Genomic DNA, 5,407 nt, shown 5'->3' with positions numbered 1-5,407 from the left:
GCAACTGTTCCGATCCGATTTGTGCCTTTGATTTCTTTAGTTTTCCAAAATAGCTGCATTGGTTTCTATGGCAGTTACGTTGCGTTGGTAGGCATATACCTAAAACAACAACAGCGACTGTAACATGGAGGGGTTTGCAATACAAATGTTGTCCTATTTACAACATAACAATGTGTAGCCGCACGCTGGACTACTGCATCTTCTAAGGCAGCGGCAGAATGTGTGGTTTTATTCCGTGCTTTCGTCTCCGCCGGTTTCAAACCATGTCACTGTTATATTGTCATTTTCTGATCGTCTGCCACTACACAACCCTGTTATAACAACACAACCCTGTTTCTGCAGCGACTCTTTTGCAGCGAAGGATTTGGAGTGACAGTCTGAATGTAGCCTTCCAAATGTAGTCCTAAATCCGATACAGGTCAGATGTTTTGCAATGTGAATGCAGTCTGAACAGTCATATCGGAATTCATGCAACTTTTACGTCACTGTAGGTCGACATTCATCACAATTCTGCGCTCATGGGAGTCACTTCAAATATTTTACATTCCCGAAGTTATCAAGACAGTTGTGAAAGGTACACTGTAAAATCCAATAGCTTTCCTGACTCACTTATACTTAGTAAACTTTACTCAGTAATATAAAATACATACATCTTACTAGGTTTTGTTGAGTTAAAGGCAATTGCAGCGTGAAAATAACAAGTTACTCAATCATTTGAGTGACGCTTACTTGAAATAAGCAAGTAGCAACAAAGAATGCAATGACGTTACTAAACCATTGAGAGGCAGCAGTGAAATAAAGAATGCCTAATGTGCAGAAAAAACAAAGAAGAAGAAGCGGCACTTGTGAGAGCATGCGTAATAGATTATGTGCGCATTTTCGGGTGTGAGCATGTGCTCAGTAGAAGCTACCAACGTTCAATTTCCTGGCAACAACAGTGGTGCCTGTCGGACTGTGCTGACGCATTTGCTGGAAATGTACCGATTTCATTGCTTGTGGAATATTAAGGTAAGTTTTCAATCAAGTTATGTTTTATTTGTGTGTGAATTTGTGTTTCTGTCTGCTGCCTCAACATTAGGTACATTTGTTAAACATTAGCAAAATAACAGCCAGAGCACATGTTTGGTGCAATCTTGGTTTCACCTAAAAAATCTTATTTTAACTGAAAGTGAAAATTTAAATGTAGCTACAGCAAATTTTGTGTTTTCCCCGAGTTGACACAGTGGATGTATATTGGTCGAATGTTGGGTATTAACAACACAGAAATTTGAGCAGCAGTCCATTTCTAGATTGATACAATGCCAACTTAAATTTTTATTTTCATGAAGATATTTAATAAAAAAATACATTTCTAATAACTTTACAAAACTTTCAAGCAATTATTTTTCATTATTACAATAATTAATTCTACATTTACAATCAACTGCCAGGTGTTAGCTTTCAAATGAGATCATACTTGTGCTTTTAGTACAAAGGGTTAATGAACTGTAATAAAGTTAGTAAAAAACCAACACTTTCTTTCAAATAAGTACTATTATTTCTTTAAGTAAATGTGGTTGCTGTTCTGTAATTATACTTAAGTGAGGATTGTTTATACTCTTAATTTTTTTAAATTATTTAAACTCAATCTGAATCTTCAAATATTAATATAAGAGGATATATATATATATATATATATACTTTTTTATATTTATATTGGAAAACAAGCATTATTCTGTAATGCTTGTAAATTATTCACATGTGTCTTTAATCTACAAATCTCATCACTGTAAGTGGAGCTTTGTTTTAACTAAGACATTCTTTGTCCTTTACAGAAGTGCTTGTGGCGACTGGCTTGAGGACTCTTCACAGCCGCTTTGTCAGTGTTGGTCTCAATACACTGGAGGTGAGATAACAGTAGACAACATTTTGGAGGATAGATATATATATATATATAAACACATGCACATTAGATGACCGAAGACTTACAACTTGCACCTAAAATTTCCACTTAAAATATTTTTTTGCAGGTGCAGTGGAGCAGTAAGCAGTGTATTTTTTCTACAGACAAAAGAGGAATGAAGATAGACTAGAGGCTGAAAGAAAGCTCCTGGTTGAAGAAATGAAAAAACGGAACCCCAGTGAAACTGTCATTGGATCTAAGATGGACCAGACCTTCCCACTGCGGAGACAGGAGATTGTGGAGGCTGAACTTCCAGTGAAAACCCTGGAGCGCTGGCCAGCCCTATTTACAGAGACAAGTACGTATTGATATTGCTATGCTTTTTTGTTTGTTTTCTCCTATGACAAAGTGTGTATTTAGGTTTTAGGACTGGTAACCAAAGGTTTTCCAAAATTTCCACTCTGGCTCAAGCCAGTCTACTCACTTACATTTTTTCTGTGTCTTGTAGGTGTTTGCTGAGTTCAACCGGATAGCTACGACAAACTTGGAGAATGACTTTGTTGGAGAGAAACTGGCTGAAATTGTGCAGCAAATTAATTCAAGGGTCAGTAAACTACAGACGTGTTAGTCTGTGCTGTTCTCTGCACTGTTAAGCATACATGGTTTCACCTTTTTCATATACACTTTTAAAAATGGGTTTGTATTGTAACTTTTGAATGTTTGTATTGTAACTCTTGAACTGTATTTGTTCTATCCACTTCTAGAAACCAGATGTGACAGCAGTGCGTACCCTTGTTCTCCAAGCATCTCTGTTCTTCTTGGTGATGACCCCTGTAACTTCTACAACACCTCCTTTGTAAGTTCTCACATCTTAAAGGAGCACATACTGTATATCACTGTGTGTTCAGAACAGAGATGGGCTGCTGCATGCTGTGACCGTTCAAGGGATACTCCACTTTAAAATGAAAATTCTGTCATCATATACTCACCCTCATGTTGTTTCAAACCTGTATGAATTTCTTTCTTCTGCTGAACAGACAGTTTCTGGTCTCATTGACTTCCATAGTATATATTTTTCCTACTATGGAAGTCAATGAGACCAGAAACTGTCTGGTTAGCTGATATTCTTCTAAATATCATCCTTTCTGTTCAGCAGAAGAAATAAATTCATACAGGTTTGAAACAACATGAGGGTGAGTATATGATGACAGAATTTTCATTTTAAAGGGGAGTATCCCTTGAATGGTCACAGCATGCAGCACACAGAGTGATATACAGTATCTGAATAAATTGTATATTAGGACAGACATCAGAGCTTAATTTCCTTCATGTTCTTAAGCTGGGTGTAAAGTGAAAACTTAAATAAAAATAGGCTGGAGGGAAGTGTTGGCAGGACAGATGACTTGATGACAATTGATAATGCCTATCAACATTTACTTGTTGTAATGTTGTTTTTCGTTGGTTGTATACAGGATTCTGACAGTAATGAGGCCTGGGCCCAGGTATCTGTTGGGTTGCTGACTGTCATCAGTGAAGATGCGCCTCTCTCTCCAAATCATCTCCATCTCGACCCAGTGTCTACTGCCATCATTCTTGAAGGAGGTATTGTAATGGACATTCTCCAGAACCTACCTCAAGCACTTTGCCTCTTGTTTGGGCTATGCGCTACACTTGGACTACCCTAAAGCTATGAAAAACACATTCAACGAGTGATGCTTGGCCTGGGACAGAACAAACTTGACACAGTGGATGTTTTTCCACAAATGACAATGTTGTGTACTGTATATTACTGGGAGATTATTGAAAAACAATTTTGGTACCGTTGTATATGTGCAGATAGGCAAACATTCCGCTGTCCGTTCCGTTGTTCACACCCCTGGGTGTTGCTTTCACTCTGTACTTTGAAGAATGTTTTTATTTTTATATTTTATGGCAGTGTAATAAGCGTGTGTGCGCATTCTAGTTCTGTAAGAAGACATATTCTGGGGTTGGCGCTAATACCTTGACATTGATAATTTTAGTCTGAATTTTGTCTTCAAGTGGTACTGATCACTTATAGTAATGACTAACATTTTAATCTCTTCGAAACCAATTAGTATCTCTATCAGCTGTCTAAAGTACAGATTTGACTGTTTTCCCAGTACACATCTCTGTACTGGATACACTCATAAAAACAAGTATATTTCTCAAAAATTCATATTAATACATATAATCCGGTTAAAAGGAGTTAACTTATCAGCCAAGTCAAGAACTCAAAATTGTGAAATCCTGTGCCAAAATTTGATTGATTGAAATAACAAGGTTTATCTGGACAAATAAGATGATAAAATACAATCAGAATAAAATTAAAAATGTCAAGGTAATGTATACTTTATCAGATTCAAAAGGTTTTAAGACTTTGATTTTAACATTGGAAATTAAATACCAATGGTTAATGTTCAAAGAATAAACCTGTTTTTCAACTATAATGTGGTTGTGTGTTAAATATTTCTATTTTATGATACTTTATACTTATTCTCTGGTACATTTGTGACAAGTGTATAGTGAGTTCGCAGAACAGAGTTAACATATAGGTGAGCATTTGGTGTTTGAGATTGAGAATATCTTCAGAATAACAATGTCAATGGATTACTGTAAAATTAATGTTTGAAGTACTTAATTTACAGAAGTAACAGTTACTTCGGTTTGCATGGTTTTAACAAGTAAATCAGAATTGCTTTAAGTAAAGTTCACATGGCATTACTTAGTTGTTTGAAATAGTAATTCTGAGTAGACTATACTAAGTCAGGAGTACATCGCACACATTTATTTTAGTAACTTAAACTCAAGAGTAAGTTCACCATACTAAACAAGGATTTGTTAATACAACACGCAATACCGATTCCACTGTACTTAGTTTTTTAAGTGCAATCGGTTTGCATGCTTTTTTTGAGTAAGCGGAACTAATCGGATTTTACAGTGTAGTCGGTGAAGGATATTGGCCACATTTACTGTAAAACAACAAAGTGAAAAGCTTTGAAATACAAAAAAATTGGATCCGATCAATAAATTAGAATTGAGCACTAATACTCACAGTGTGAACTTAACCCCAGTTAATTCATTAACTAACGGTAACTAATGGGACCCATTGTAAAGTGTTAAAAAAATTGTCTTTCACTTACAATAAAACTAGTTAAGTTGCATGTAGTATTGTAACATTACGATAGAATAATGATTCTGTTCACAGCGCCTTCATAAATGGAACAAAAACATAAAAAGCAAAAACACATCCTCTGCACATTCTTTAATTTTCATTTAGAAGTAGTTAAAAATTCTTGCTGTATTTTTGAATGAAAACAATTATTTGAACATATCTGATGACGTAATTAGTTTCATTGCTTGTCGTTTTATGGCATTGCGCCTGGTTATGATAAAATTGAAGATTGTTGCTTTTATTTGATTTTCCATTCATGTGCATAGCTCAACGTTTCAAACGTTTTTTGGTTGAAGAAGAACAAGAATGATAAGAAACAATAATAGTTTGCA

General features: G+C 35.5%; 1 long non-coding RNA gene across 4 annotated transcripts; it reads left to right on the top strand.

Annotated features, from left to right (window-relative positions):
* Positions 1 to 676: 676 nt before the first annotated feature.
* Positions 677 to 4,351, top strand: LOC306986214. Of its 4 annotated transcripts, none has more exons than XR_013794935.1 (6): positions 677 to 1,008; positions 1,815 to 1,885; positions 2,010 to 2,240; positions 2,391 to 2,486; positions 2,647 to 2,738; positions 3,355 to 4,351. It is a non-coding gene; the product is annotated as an uncharacterized lncRNA (long non-coding RNA). The 4 variants fall into 4 exon arrangements; XR_013794936.1 differs by having other exon boundaries at positions 2,047 to 2,240; positions 3,355 to 4,348; XR_013794937.1 differs by lacking the exon at positions 677 to 1,008 and having other exon boundaries at positions 1,307 to 1,885; positions 3,355 to 4,345.
* Positions 4,352 to 5,407: the final 1,056 nt, after the last annotated feature.

Source organism: Phoxinus phoxinus (genome assembly GCF_949152265.1).
Source record: "Phoxinus phoxinus genome assembly, chromosome: 18".
NCBI classification, from domain to species: Eukaryota; Metazoa; Chordata; class Actinopteri; order Cypriniformes; family Leuciscidae; genus Phoxinus; species Phoxinus phoxinus.
The sequence above is the reverse complement of the archived record's forward strand: the minus strand, read 5'-3'. Positions and strand labels throughout refer to the sequence as shown.